Source organism: Aotus nancymaae, unplaced genomic scaffold (assembly GCF_030222135.1).
Source record: "Aotus nancymaae isolate 86718 unplaced genomic scaffold, 86718_ANA_hifiasm-v0.15.2.pri h1tg000062l, whole genome shotgun sequence".
NCBI classification, from domain to species: domain Eukaryota; kingdom Metazoa; phylum Chordata; class Mammalia; order Primates; family Aotidae; genus Aotus; species Aotus nancymaae.
In genome coordinates, this window is record NW_026988476.1 from 42,348,186 (window position 1) to 42,364,324 (window position 16,139).

A 16,139-nucleotide genomic window follows, 5' to 3' on the forward strand; every position below is an offset into this window, starting at 1 on the left:
ATGCTTGTAATTTCAGCGCTTTGGGAGGCCAAGGTGGGTGGATCGCTTAATCCCAGGAGTTTGAGACCAGCCTGGACAGCATGGTGAAACTCCATCTCTACACAAAACACGAAAATTAGCCACATGTGGTGGTGTGCTCCTGTAGTTCCAGCTACTCTTGAGGCTGAGGTAGGAGGATCATTGAACCTGGCTGGGTAGGTCGAGGTTATAGTGAGCTGTGATCATGCCATGTACTCTAGCCTGGGCAACAGAGTGAGACCCTGCCTCAAAAACAAAACAAAACAACAAAACAAATCAAAAGAAGAATTGTAGGGATAGAATCCAGGAGAAAATACTCTCTTTTTGTAGATGTGGAACTAAAAACCCCATCCTTAAGTTGTCATAGAAATCTTTGCTACTAACCCTGAAGGAATGCCATGCCAGTTTTCCGTGTTGGGCAAAAGTGAGCAATGTCTATCAGAGCATCATTTAGTGAGTACCCACATATTTATTAAATGTTCATGCTTGTCAAACACTTCAGGGTGCACAGAGTCAAAATTTGACAGTCCAGTAAAACTACTTGCTAAATGTGGTGACTCATTTTGCTGAGAGTTAATTATGATTCTGTAAGAGAAAATTAAAAGGCAGTGAAGAGTGGACTAGTGTGAGAGGAAGAGAGAAACAGCTCCACCCAGCAATCTCCTAGGTTTTCTCTATGCTTGGACAGAAGAAGTGCTTATGAAGCACAGAAATATGATTATTTTGTCATTGAAAGGCAGAAAGGCCTTACTTTTATTTTAGAGATTGAATCTATATTGAGCTCATTCTAACTCAGTGTGCTTTTATCTCTACCCCATTCATATACAAGGTGTCTTGTAAATTATATTTTTTTCCCCCAGGAAAATAGGCTTTTAAAAGGTAGTTCATGCCTCAGCTAGACCACAAAAACCTGTTTCAACTAAATTTTCCCTGAATTCTCAGAACCCCGCTACCTAACCCTGATAATAAAAATGATGATTTTCCCCATGTATCTAGTCAACAAATATTTCATGACTTGCAATGTTCTGCGGTGTAAATATGGAAAATGTCTGGTCCTTACTCTCAAGTTCCTTATCTGGTAGACTATATGAGATATGAACACATAATTACCAGAAAAGGCAGTTTTTGATACATGAAGGGCAAATAAAGTACTCTGGAAGCATTCTGATAGGGTGGAGAAAGACTTCTTGGAGGTGGCATTTAAGTTTGGTTTCACAGACTGGGTAAGGATCTAACAGGCAGAGAAAAAAGGATGGGAACTTAAGACAGAATGCTTTGAAATCCCCTCTTAAAAACAATCCACCAGGAGCCTTGTAAATGATCATTGCTCTATAGTTTCCTCACGCTAAGTTCTGCAGAGTTGAGATAATTTCCAAAAGTCTGACACAGCAGCTCTTTTTCTCACTAGGGTATGAATAGCAGAACAGCAGTTAACAAGTCTTCATGGTCCCAGAGAGAAATTGTTATTTGCTGACTACATTGTGCTGAAGTAAAACTACAAGAGTGCATTAAAATCCTTTGTAAAGAAGGTTGAAGACATTGCAAAAATGCGTGGACATCTTGGGCATTAATATTTGATTCAATATCTTTTAGTTGCATATGGCATATTTTGATGGAGGAGTCATGTATAGATATAAATACAAATTGGAGCACCACCAGGGCCACTGCTAGCTGTCTATAAGACTCCTGGCTGACAGGATCTACTCAGCCTCATCCCGAACACAGACTTTTTGAGGCCATATTCTCAAGTAAAAAGAATCGAGGGAAGATTTTTTCTGTCTATTCCCTTGTCTATAAATGGAAACTTCCATTCCTCCTCAGGAAAGTTAGAAACGTCATGCAACAAACAACCATATCATACCACACCCAGTAAATATTGCTAGAGCACCTGCTAAACACCTACTAAGCAAAGTCCTATGTTCAGATACGTGGGTGACAAAAAGAAAACCTTAGTTTCTACTCTTCAGGAGCTCAGAGTCTAGGGGAGGGACAGACACAAATAACTAGTGAACATGAAAATGGCAAAATAAATGCTTTGAGAAGAGAGGAGGGAAGGATGAGATCCTGCCAGTGCCCCTCGTATCCATTTCATTGGAAGTGTTTTTCTCTATTTCCACTCATAAACCACCCGCTTGGGACTCCATTGGCCATCACCAATACATTTTCTTTTTCTCTGTATTTCTTGTCTAGCTCAACCCTGCTAGAGCAGCTTCTTTTGCCGATGTGCAAGAGGCTTTTATTCACCCCTTCCCATTAGCCAGGGTTCAATTGCAGTCCACTGAGCCCATTCAAGTTAGATTAAGCAGAAAGGGATTTATTACAGGGTATTAGGAACTTACAGATTTCTAGGGACAGGTGAGAGAACCAAACATGAATGCCACACAGCAGAAGTAAGAAGCCAGGAAGAATGCTCAGTTACTCCCTGAGGCTGTTCCGGTGGAAAGTCCATAGCTGCTGCCACCTGTCACTCAACATTCATGAAACTACCACCTGAACACCAGAACTTCTGCTACAGCTGCTGCAGATGAAAACTCAGCACTTTTATGACCAATGCTTGCCAGAAGGGGCTGGTGGCCTTGTTGGTTTTACTTTTTTAAATCCAAAGTCTCACAGGGTGTGTTTGCTTGGCTGAAGCTAGTCATGTGCAAGGGATGTTTGAAATGGAGGTTTTCAGTGTCTTCTTGGGAAAAGCTTAGTGAATCATGCATAAAACTACCAAAGTGAGGTTAACAGAATCATTGGCAGCCACAAATGACAGGTCTATTGTATCCATTATATCATCACTGAGACTTTTTGCCCTTAGAGTTTGAGCACAGGGTTTAATAAACATTTAATGATACGAACAGAGAAGCCTGGTAGATAATACCACTTCAACTTCTTACCAAGTGCAATGTTTTGAGTGTGTTCCCTTAAATTTATGTGTTGGAAACATAATCCTTAAGGTAACAGTGTTGGTGGCTGGGGCAGAATGAGGACCCTGCCCGCATGCAAAGATCAATGCTGCTATAAAAAAAGCCTGCAGGAGTGGCTTTGCTCTCTTCTGCTCTTTTGCCCTGTGAGGATGCAGCAAGAAGACCCAGTGCCTTGATCTTGGACTTCCCAGCCTCCAGAGCTGTGAGAAAATGAATTTATTTCGTTTATAGTAAACAATTGATTCAGATGAGCAAAGCCCTCTGTACCTCTAGTCTTCCCCCAATAGTCACCTGTCAGCTCCTCAGAATAAATATTTTTCAGTGGAATTGGTTGACTTCTGATCTATGTGCCTGTCAGAATCTGATTCATATTTCTCTGACAAAATCCCTATTTGTATAAATTAATCAACTTAAGTCTATTTTTAGAGGAAGCAGAATTAAAGATTTTGCAATAAATTTCTCATCTTTGAAATTAGGATTAGGTCTAGAGGAAAGTGCATCTTGGAATCAAGCTCTAATTTTCTTTCTAATCATCTCCCCGTTTGTTTTTTCATGTTCTTCTTCTTCTTTAACAATGTGATAAGTATCTTTTTCCCTCTCTCTTTCTCCCTTCCTTTCCTACTCACTTTGGTTTTGTCCTTCCCATTTCCTTGCTTTGTTTATCCCATTCTTTCTTCCCTAGCAGTCCTTCTTGGGGTAAAGGTACAGGGGGAAGGATTGTCTTTTAAATCAGTGATTTTTCAGCTGGGGTGATTTTGACTCCCAGATGATATCTGGCAATATTTGGAGACATTTGTGGTTATCACAACAAGGGAGTGGGGATGCTACTGGTGACCCCCTGTAGAGGATACTGGGTTGAGGCCAGCAATGGTTCAAAACTTTCTACAATGCACAAGACACCTCCCCTCAACAAAAATTATCCAGTCCTAAATATTGAGTGTCGGGGTTGAGAAGTCATGCTTTAAATGATGCTGATTTTATCTTATAAAGAACATAGAAAGTAGTAATTCCTAAGAAACTGAGATGTGTTATATATGTTTAAGATATATTCCCTTCCTTAAAATTTCAGGTTTGGGAATCTGGGAAATTAGGTTGAGACTAAACACACCTAGTAGCTTCCTGTTGAGACAAAAACAAGAGGAGGCAGAGACTGAGGACAGTGCAGAGGGTCCCTTATGGTAGGGTGACCAGTTTCTCCCGGTTTCCCTGGGGCTTTCTGGGTGTTAGCACTGGAAGTGAACATAAAGTGAGCAGAGCTCCGGCGTGGTGAGAGACCTCATGATGTCCTCTCCTCTCTTCATACCCAGGACTAGATTAATAGCTGGTCCTTCAATTTAACTCTTCATCTACCACAGCGAGTACAAGGTTTATATATATAGACTTGCCTCTTTTGGCAGCAATGAGTATAGTTTCAAATAACAGACGGAAGAACCTGTTAAAGCTGTATATGTATATGTGGAAAATGTGAAAGAGATTTCTTTTGATTTATTTTTTCAAAATGTATACATGGTAGACTATGTGCTAGGAAAAATAGATGTGAATAAAATTATGGTAGAAATTTTCATCTAGGCATTTTACAGGGTAGGTGAGTTTACATAGTCTCTGGGTTACTGTGACAGTTGTGACAGATAGGTTTAAAGGATTAAAGATCAAATTAGTGAAGAGAACAAGGAAGTCTATAAATATCTGGTCTTATCGTAATTGAGATGGTTAACCATAAAGCAATGAAGGGAAACCCATAGAAAACATTTAGTTCACAAGTGGAAAGAATAGTTAAAACTTACATCTGTATAGGCAAGGAAATTAGGATGATAAATATTTTTAGTACCAGTTCTAATAACTCTATTTAATTGTAAACCAAAAACCTAGATGCCATCACACATGAGATGTGAATATTAGTGGTCCAATTTATCTGGGTCACTTGACCATGAGCAGACAATGGAAGAGGGAAAATTGGCATCTACAATTTATTTCTTCCCTGGATTACAAAGCAGAAGAACTACTAGCCAGGTTGTAACCTAACTAAATTGGTCAGTAAAACCAATCACAGTTTTATAGAGTCTACTCTAAAGCCAGGAAAGATAAACTATAACTCAGCAGAAAATTTACCAACATGCCAGAGTTAAATAAGAAAAAGAAGTTGCATGATTCTTACTGGCAACAGCTAACCTTAATAAAATTGGACGTGGCAGTTGAGATGCACAGGCCACTGGGCAAGATATTACCAGGAGCCCTTGGGCAGTTTCCACACAGGGCTAGGATAGGGAGCAGCTGCAGGACTGGGCCCCACATTCCTCTGGTCCTTGGCCTTTTCAGGACCTTAACAGCATTACCCAGGCAATGGAAACTTGAGTCCAGTTAATTCAATTGAGTCCAAGGTCTTGGACACCAGAGATACGCTGATTCTATCAATCTTGCCTCTGTATTTTTCCTGGGTATCCACCCATTTTCCAAACGGAGATCCCTGCTGTCCATTTTTTACACAGTGTTTCTGGCACCTCCGCCTCTTCTCACAGCACTCCTTCCCCCTTCTGGCCCTAACCATGACCTTTCTTTCATAGGTCAGAAGACATGATCTATGTCTCATCTGACGACATTGCTTATTTGTATCCCTCTAAATGAGTCTATACTTCTCCCTCTCTGTATCTTTTCTCACTCTCTATAGCTCCTTTGACACCATTTCTCTTCATTCCCAAAATGTTCTCCCTGCTTTGAAGATCACACCAAGCTTTATATATTCCTCTCCATGCCCTGTTGCCATTAGCTCCATCCCCTCTGATCTGTCCCATGTGAGTAACATGGGGACTTTTCTTGTCTCCAGTTTCTGTCATCACCTGAGTAAATTCTTATATCATCAGTATATTTAGCACTGTATTTCCAAGTCCTTGATCTCAATACCAATGGCTTTCATCTCTAAGCCACATCAATAGTTCTCATCTACAGCAACATGTTGCCATCATGGGACTATTCCTACCGGAAATCTCAAGCTCGACAGCCCTTTTCTAGGATGGCGCCTCCCATGTGTTCTGCCATCTCTGTCACCCCAACAGTGCCTGCATCTCATGCTTCTCGATTACTCAGTTTTCTGACTTCTTTCTGCACCAGCCTAAAATTGCTGCTGTTCAACATAATTTCTCTCATTAATACCATCATATATCTGTACTGCTTATGTTTTTGACATGCATCATCTACACACTTCTAATGCCACAGCCAGTCTGTTGAATACTGTTGGAGAAAGTCACAAACTGCATATTTGTGTCAGTACAAATTCATAACTTCTAATATCCTTTGGGCCTCAAGATCCCTTGCCACTTATCTTCCTTTCCTTTCCTTTCTGGTGAGTGCTTCTATTTCCCTTAACAGCTTTGTGTTCTCTGCGATGCCTGTCCCAATTTCTCTTGGTGAATGGACCATCCCATTTAGCTACCTTAAAGCATGTACAGAACAAAATGGTGTTTACTTGCAAATAAATAGCCTTAGGTTCTACTTATGAGAAATTAGAGATTCTTAAGCAGGAACTTCTTAGTTTCTTGTCTCCTTGTCTCCAGACTTATTTACATCTGTATCATTCTCTGGACCTACCGGAAGCATTATCCTCCCTATTCTCTTCCTCCTGTCTAACCTGGAGCTTTGCTCTATCAACGATCTACTCTTTTCTACGGTTTTCAGCTTTCTCTCTTTCTTTCCTTAGCCTAACATGTGGTCAAGTTCCTCCATTCTGGCAAAATCAGAACAAAACCTTGTTTTTATTCTACAGTGCTTTCAAACATTTAGACAATCTCTCTTTTCCCTATCATAGCTCATTCTTTTCAACATCCTGTTTACTAAACCCCACTGCAATCTGGCCTAGCCACTGACACACCGTTCTCACTAAGATCACTGTGGGAATAGCCTGTGTTTGTCTTATGTCAGCTTTTCTGCAGTACCTGACACTTGGGAGCCCACTCCTATTTCTAAGGCTCCCACATCCCCTTCTTTACATCAGCAGTGTGATGAGATGACCTGAAGAGGCCAAGAAGTGGCCCACATCTCTGCCTTGCGCATGCCATTCACTCCTCCTGGAATGCTTTCCTCACCATTGCCCTCTGCCTTTTCTGCCTAGATGAATTTTCATTTATTCTTCAAATTCTGGCTTAGATGTCACCTCCTTTTGGCAGACTGAATTTCTCTGTATGAACCTCTTGTTACTAAGATAGCCTGCTTAACTGAAGATCTCTTTCTTCATGTTGGACTTCCAAAACAGTCTCTTAGTTATAAAGACACATATTTTAAATCAGAAACAGAAAAAATAGAGGAAATCTTGGATCATCTTTATTGCTTTTAAGGAAAACATTACACATATTTTTCTTTTGCATGCACTGGCAGTGTCAACATAGTCTGGCTGGTCATTTCTCTCTCTAACTGCTCTATCTTTATCTTTTCCCCCAGTTTTAATGCAATTTTGATTGGCATTGACTGGCTAATTAGCATTTACTTCTAGCATGAAAGCTGGCCTGACATAAAAATATTACGATGTTTAAAACACAAAATGAGTTAAAAATTTTTTTTTCAATCTGAGGTATAAGAAGACAATTGGTTCATTCCTTAACAAATAAAATGATTTTTAAAATACATGATTTTCCTTGTAGCATGATACATGCCTTTGCTTTGTGGGAGAAGCACAGGATATGGGTTTAGAAGAATACTGTCTTTTTGAAGGTCAAAAATTAACTCAAATGTGAATTAATATTCAACACCACTGACTGACATTTCATCAAACACTTTATGTTTGGTTTTAATTTGTAATTTTTCAGAAAACAGTATTAGCTAAGTCGATGAACTATGATGACACTGAAGTCTTGTCTACAGTGGAAAAGATTTCCTTTGCTAGGGCTCTGGACTGACTCCTGTCTTTTCTGTGGCTTATATGTTAATGGCACTGGTGTCACTGATACTTCTGTGCCCCAACACCATGAAGATTAATGGCAAAAATGATTCTGGCCAATATGGCTCTTAGATGTTGCCTGTCTAGACACAGTCAGGATTACTGGAAACCTGTCTCTTTTTTTTTTTATTTCATAGATACTTTATCCTTTTGCAGTTAAACCGTAGTCTCTAAGGGGACAGACAAATCTTTCCAGCTTTGATATTTCACAGGGATGGTGGGTTTTGTTTCATGTTGTTATAGTTACCTACATTTGGTCCTACTCTTTCCTCCCTATATCCTCATGAGTTAGTGGAATAGGTTTATCCAGTGGCTTTGAAGGATACCCTGAGCATCTTGCATATTATCATGTATACTAGGTATAATACTTTTGAAACAACTCCTTTTTATGCTTTTTTATTAGATATTTTGCACATTATCATGAGTACTAGGTATAATACTTTTGAAAATGCTCCTTTTTTTGCTCTTTTATCATATGTCTCCATCCATACACTGCATCACCATTATGGTTGGGGCAGGGTACGTAATTTGAATGCAACCTATGAATGGAGGAAGGCAGGACATGGGGATGTTCTATCCCAACTGGAAGGGTGGAGAGAAAGCCCACCGCTCTGGATCTGAGGAAATATAGGGAGAATGAGTGGGTCAGAGGCAGAGTGGAGAAGTCAGCATGTTCTGAAAGGGCCCTTTGCAGTGAGGAACACTCAGGATTGGCAATGGGATGATGCCGTGTGGCTCCAAACCTTCTGTCTCCTCTCTGTGCTTAAGCCTTTCTCTATACCCAAACACCATTTTGAAGTAGGAGGAAAACTGAAATACTGAGTCTTTAAATTAAGTAAAATGACTGAATCACCTATAGCAGTTGTTTACGATGGTCCTTCTGAGTTTACTAGATTGGACCAAAATGAACCACTCTTAACTCTTCTGCCCAAATGTTATGGGCTTGGGAAGAAGATTAGTCAAACACAACAACAAATAAGTGATATTTTTCTTTGTACAAATGAGTATATTTTGAATGCATGTGGTACTCTGTTATACACAGAGAAGGAGACATACCTCTCTCTCCTAAAAACATTGGGTCCATGGTCATAAATGTGGGTTAAAGCTATGAGTCAGGAAGGCCTTGCCCCAAGGTAACATTGGCTAACACACCCTGAAAATGGAAAATAGCCCTATGTTCACTAAGGGCGGGGAAAGTGCCTGGTGGAGGCCAGGCCCCTGAATGGCCTTTCTCTGGGGGATTGACTCTGGCTGGGGAGGGTGTGGGAGCCTCTCTAGCCATTTCCCTGTAGGGCTGTAGAGCACATTGTGGTTGACTCTCCACCTCCATCCCACACCAGATGGTTATTACAGCCCATTAATTTTCAGTCTTATTGTACTATAATCTTGTAGTATTTTTAGTCTTATTGCCAGTAATTGGTTGAGAAATGGATAAACTTCCACTTATTTGAGCCAATGAAATGAAAAAAATCTTCCTGGGGCCTTCTTGGAAAGATGTTCTGGCCTCCAGAGAGAGAAGTGACAGATTAGCCTAATGATCTGGATGGCAAAGTGGAGAGATGATAAAATAGGGTCTCAAATAGCAGGATTGAGCCATGGATCAACTGACCCAGGAGCCTGCCTTAACTCTAGACTCCCCCTAGGATGAACTAATCTATTTATTTATAGTTTGAGTCTCTTGTAGGTGAGACTCAGTTATTTGTGGTGCCAAGTAAGCTGGCTAACACATAGGTCATTGATAGTTTTCCCCATAGTAATTATGCAGAGAAACAAAGTACTTTGATTACTGCTTTGAAGCCAAGTATATATTCCACAGGACATTTTCTAAAAATCCATTTGCAATGCTTCCAAGTAGATAATAAACTTATTGGCATGGGAATTCTGGACATCTGATTCTGTTCCTGGTTCTTCTAGTAACTAGATGGGCAAATATTGATTTCTCTAGATTTCCCTTTCCTCAGTAGTGGAATAAAGTCCTTAGACATGAATGTCATTTGTTCTTAAAGCTTAGTATACATTCGAAAAAAGGGGTTGGAAGAGTACTTAAAATGCAGTATTTTGGGGCCCTCTTTAAAGAGTCTGACTAAATTTTAACAAGTACAGTACTAGAGATAATTCTACTACAAAGTGGTCAAAGAACAACAGTGGGGAACTCTGAACTTAGAGACACAGTTAAAATCTTTGCAAGTTAGTCTGGGGCCTTATTTGTCGTACCCATCAACAATTCTTGCCCGTACCATTGCTGTACTTTATTCTTCCTAGTTGTGAAAAAAACATGGATTTTAACAATGAAATTTTACTGGGATGAATGACCAAATGTAGGGGGTTATAGAACCATGAAGCAGGAAAGAACCACAAGAGGTCAACACAGTTCACCTCCTTGCTTCTGGGACAGACTCCATCAAAAGTATACAGACAAATTGGTGTCTGCTTCTATTCACAGAGGGCTCAAGAAAGTGATGCCACATCTACCTGGAGTTGTGGGTCATGTAAACTCTTTTTAAGCAGCTAGGTCTGGGAATCATATAGTCTGATGAATCATATATTCTCATTTGATGATTTTCATATTAGCCTTATATGGGTGTCTGATTATCAAATAATTGAGAAATAAAACACATTTGAAACTAATATTGTCCTGAGTGTAATTTAGTCATTGGTGATTCAAAGGGAATTCTTTAGGAATATGCTTGAACTGGCAAAATAAGGAGGGCTGGTTAAATTGAAATTCAGTTGATAGAATGCTAACTAATGGAAGTTCTTCCTTATAGCTGTTTTAATGTCTTCCTGCTGCAATTTAAGCTGGTTTTCTCTTACTTAATTCTCTGTGGAGTAGGAATAAACTCTGATTACCATCCCTTCCTTAATAATCCTTTGTTCTTTTGAAGAGTTATTAACTTCCCCTTCAGACTTCTCTTTTTAAGGCTAAAAAATTTCACTTCTCGTAACCTTTCCTCATATGTTTCATTTTTCAAACGTTAATAATTTTCATTATGTATCCCTGGACTCGCTCCAAATTTTCCATGTCTTTAAGCAGTGGTGTTGTAAATAGTACTAAAATAATGGCTCTGGTGGTTTCAGGGTGCAGTTTCTATGCTCTTCTTTTGTATAGAGAGACAGTACAGTCTAGTGGGATAGCACATGGACTCTGGCATCAGGCTGCCTGGGTTTAAATCCCAATTCTGCCACCTTTGCATGTTATTTAATCCCTGGCCTTCAGTTTCCTCATCTGTGAAATATGTATAATAATAGTACTTTGCTTCCTAGAGTTTTAAAGAGGATTAAACAAGTCAAGTTGCATAAATAACTCACAATAGTGCCTGGTACAGAGCTATTATCATGGAGGGAAAGTCATGGAAAAAATGCAGAAAGAATATTAGTTTTCTAAAATAGCTAGTTTTATTCATATGGAAAGCAAGTTATATATAAATGGTTTAAGGATCACCAGCGATGGAACAAGAACTTTCACGTTTGGAGTGAAAACTTTAAATGTTGCCTAACTGATGGCTCTCAGAACAGGGGCAAGACGCCTGGGTTCCAGGCTCTTCTCTGTTACTTATTAGCTATGTAATTTAAGGGGGTTCCCTTAAATGTTTTGAGACTTAGTGAATGCATCCATGAAATATGAATAACAACAATTCACCTAAATTACATGAAGTTTTCCGTTTCTTTTGGGCATCGAATATGTAGGTTTCTGATACTAAGTTTTAATTAACAGTTGATGGGAGGTTTGGAGAATGAAGTCACAAATCATGAGAAGTAACAATCTACTGAAAAAGAGAAGGGGGAAAGATGAAAATAAAGGAATCTCCTTTCTAAATATCAAAATCCAATAGTAGGGCTTGGATTCAGGTTGGTTTTAAAAGCATGATTTCCATCTTATTTGGAGAAAATATGGTGCAGTGGTTTTAGAGTATAGGCACTGGCATTGAGTTAAATTTAGATTTCTGCTTATGGAAAACTTATCTAAGTAGATGAGATTACTTATCTTCCTTGGGCCTCAACTGCCTTATCTTTAAAATGGGGATATTTCTGCCTACTTTGCAGGGTTGATTTAAGAATATAAACAAGATAATATGTATGAAGCACTTAGTAGCGTGACAGTTCATTTTAAATGCTGAACAAATGGTCCTTTGTATGATAGTTCTGATTTTAGTTTTTGGAGGGGCGGTACTAGAATTTAAAATGATTAACTCTTCTTGGTCTTTCTGAACACATCCCTGTCTGAATGTTATGTCTAGGGTACAGCGATGAATGCCTTGGGTTTGGGGCAGTGTAAGTTCAAGTTATTAAGTATGAGCAGATTGTGGGATGGCAATGTCTCCTTTCCAAATTTGAGCACATCTGCTTAGACAAAGTACTGGCAGGGGTGGGGGGCAGGCCCGGAGGAGAACTGAGGACTGGGAGGCAAAACTTGAAGCCACATATGATAATGCAAACCACATTTCCTGGCTCCACCACTTAGTTCTTTCCCTTGGGAAATTTTTACTGGTATTTTGCCTTACTGCGAGTCTTTGCACTTCCTGTTATGAACTGGTTAAGAAGATAATTATAACGTGGTTATGGGAAATGGTAATGAAATATACCTCACTACACAGCAAGAGAGATTAAGACCTCTGCCATTTGGGAGGACAGTAAAAGCAAGTTATTATTTTTTAAATAACATTTATTACTTATTAAATTATAAAGGAATTCCATCTTATTTTAGACATTTTTGAAAAACACAGAAACAGGACTATTAAAATGACAAATCTTTGCAACACTCAGTACTAATTACTGTTCATATTTTGTCATTTTGCTTTTCTCAATCTCTTTCTGTGATTTCATATGTATTTATGCATATATTATATATATAATGTATAATGTTGAAATATTTTATATGCTATTAAACAGAATCTATACAAATATATACACATATAAATATAAATATGTATATGCATACATAATTTTTCACCCTGCTTTTAATAGCATTGTGTGGTAAACATTTCCTCATATAATTACATATTTTCAGAAAGTACATGATATTTCATTTTATGTTTGTAATATGATTTATGTAGCTAGATTGACATTTACATTCTTTATAATTTTTTGATGTTATGAATGAGGCTGCAATAAGCATTCTTTCACAAAAACTGCTATGAATATCTGTGATTGTTTCTTTGGGATAAATTTCTTCTCAAATACATTAAAGTTCCATACATGTTGCCAAGGTAACTTCTGGAAAGATGGTAGCATGTTACAATGTACCAGCAATGTATGAGAATTCTTACTTTACTTCATTATCATCAGATTAACCATTGTGTTTTTGAATCTTTGTTAGTTTGCTACATTAAAAAATAGTTTATCATTGTTTTTGGAAGGTGTGTGTGTGTACCTGTGTTCTTTTTTGTTTTAAGAAGGTGAATTTGAAAGGATTTTTGGTCTTTTGTATGTCTTTAATTTGTTAATTGCTATTAATGTCCTATAACCATAAATGAGATGTTTTTACTTATTTTCTTATTAAAGTTTATATATATACACTTGGATATGAGTGTTCGTGTGTTTATGTCCATTTAAGATACGTTGCCTGTCATATATATTACAAATGTTTCCCTGTAGTTTGTTATTTGCGTTTGCATCTTGTTGATGATATTATTTTGATTTGACTTTTTCAAATTTTGTATGTTGAACTCTTATCAATACTTTTCTTGGGGTTTTAATACTTATAAATTCCCGAGATCAATGTATTACTTTATTTTATAAAATGATCAATCTTTATGGCTTATTTTTATTTGTAAAATAAAAACCTTTGATCCATCTAGAATTTATTTGGGTGTGGTATATATGATATTGTGCAAATTAATAATCTTTTCTTTTTGCATAAATCTAAAGATTTTCTTCTCCTTTTTGGTAAGAAACAAAGATTTCCCTAAGCCGAGCAAACACTACACAAGCAAAGCAATTTGTCTCTTGTTGGCTGCAGGCCATCTGAGGTGGGACAGAAAGGGTAAGTGACTGGCCTCTGGCTCTGAGGGAGTTTTAAACCATGGGCCAATGCTGCTATAACAGGGTTGGTCTGCTTCTGTATTAAGAGAGAGGCATTTAGACACTTATGCTCTCAAGGTTCCTAGTAAAGTCATAGAGGCAACAATCTTCTGTTGATTGAATTTTAACTTAATTTAATTTCCTTGGCAATCACAGATGGTGTCATCCAGCAGCTAGAGGCTAAAAAGGGGCACTTTACAAACTGAATGAAAACATGCTGACTTATAATGAGAGGCACAAGCAAATGGAAGCAAAAGTGTGACTGTCAACAGTCAGTTGCAGCGTGGATTCTCAGGGTAGCAAAGGCCTGAACTGCTCACCAAGTGCTTTGTGCAAGTTTGAACAGCAACAGCAATGTCATCTAAAACGACTGTTCTCAGGGTTAGAATCTACTAGGATGTGTTCCAAAACACTAAACAAAAATGATGAAGGAAAAGTATTAGAGTGTTCTCAAATGAGTAGAATCAATACAGTTAAAATTATATTTGACTAGAAACAGACAAATATTTAACTAAGAGTGGAATGTTATCTGATTCCAAAGCAAAAGGGGAGAAACATCTGGCTTTGTTGATTGTGCATTGGTGTTATAATTTAAACATACTTATTACACAATATTTCCACATTTGATGTTTGATAATTTATGTTGCCCAAAATTACGAGGCTGTCTCTTTTACATGAAATGATAAGGGTAGGTGATTAGAGTCTCATATGGGGAGAAGGCACTCATGCCACTGACAGAGTCTCGGGGGAGGGGTTCTGAATCATCTTAGGACCTCTGTCTCCAGATATCTTATGCATTCACCCAGTCAACAGCTATTTCCTGTAATCAGTAAAAGCTCCCTGATGAAGATGGAACCAAGAAGTTTCTGTCTGTGTTGCTTCTAATCCACCCACACAACGGATGGATCAGGGAAGAAGCTATGTTCCCTGTACTGGAAAACGACCTTGAGCTCTCATCCCAACTGCAGTGGTCATCTTTATTGCAAGCAGTGGAAGCTCAGGCCTGGGCTATTTTCTGATGCCACTGATACGATGATACTTTCTTTCTATCAGTATTTGCTGGAGATTTGGATGTTTCACCCATATTCAATGGGATATGAACTCACCATTGTTCATTTTTTCCAATTTTGGAGAATAAATGGTATGCTTTCACAAAAATTTGTTAAAACGCAACCCCCGATAAGCAAGTGGATCTAAAGGTGGCTGTCAAATATCCCTTTTTAAAATAGAAAACCTGCACTTTGAAATGCTCAAATTGTACTATTTTCTATACCCTTGTAGCAGGTCAGGTGCCACAGCTTGATGAACGAGATAGAATCGCACAATGGGATCAAAGGGACAGCCAGCCCAGTTTATTTCCAGAGGAAAAGCTTACCAGGACACAAAGGAGGAAAAAAAGACTCGGCTTGAAACCAATTCATCCCTGAAGTACAAATGTAAGAGAAAAGACATCACCAGGAGCAGTCACATCTATGGCAGTCATAGCTCCGTCAGCCAGGCCTGCTCACGTGGAAGTAAATTATTTGATGAGCCGGGGAAATATAAGCACTTTGTGCGGATTAAAAGGAAATCTTCCGTCAAACTATATCTTTAAAAATTATCTGGATAATTCAGGTGAAAGCAGCCTTTCTCCCTTGTGAATTATTTAAGTAATTGATTACATCCATCTGCTCCTCGTCAGAGAATTCAAGGGCCAAATGCTTTTTCGGCGTCTCTTTTTCTATCCTTCCCTTTCATGTGACTTACTCCTGTCTGAATCAGGAGTTTCTGTGAATAATCACCCACCAGCTGTCACCGGTTCTCTTTTCACCTGTTCTTTTTGCAAATCTGCGCAATCCAAACCCGCTCGGGTAACATTCCCCAACTGGCTGAGAGTACATAAGTGGTTCTTCAGCTCTGAGATGATCCTATCATTGGCCACTTTAAAACTTGTGATTAGTCTGCTTTTTGGGCATGTGAAATTTAATTGGTGGTGCAGATAAACTTTTATTCACCAAAGAGAGCTTGTTACAGAACTGCTTGTCATGACGTGGAAATTCAAGAATCTTTTGGGTGAGTCTCTGTGTGGTGAAGTCATATGTTTCCAAGATGCTAACTCCAGTTTCCCCCAAGCTGGTTTTTTTTTTTTTTTTTTTTTTTTTTTTTTTTTTTTTTTTTTTTTTTTTTTTTTGCTGCTGGCTTTGGTTCTATTCCATGCGACTGTGAAGTGCCTCAAACTCAAGACAGCGAATGGAAAAGGGACAGGATTGGCTCGTGGGAATGGC

General features: G+C 38.6%; 1 long non-coding RNA gene across 1 annotated transcript; it reads left to right on the forward strand.

Moving 5' to 3' along the window:
- The first annotated feature begins 3,050 nt into the window (after positions 1-3,050).
- On the forward strand, positions 3,051-15,620 carry LOC135270410 (uncharacterized). The gene is made up of 3 exons (XR_010338541.1): positions 3,051-3,132; positions 4,238-4,284; positions 15,160-15,620. It is a non-coding gene; the product is annotated as an uncharacterized LOC135270410 (long non-coding RNA).
- The last annotated feature ends 519 nt before the right edge of the window (positions 15,621-16,139 follow it).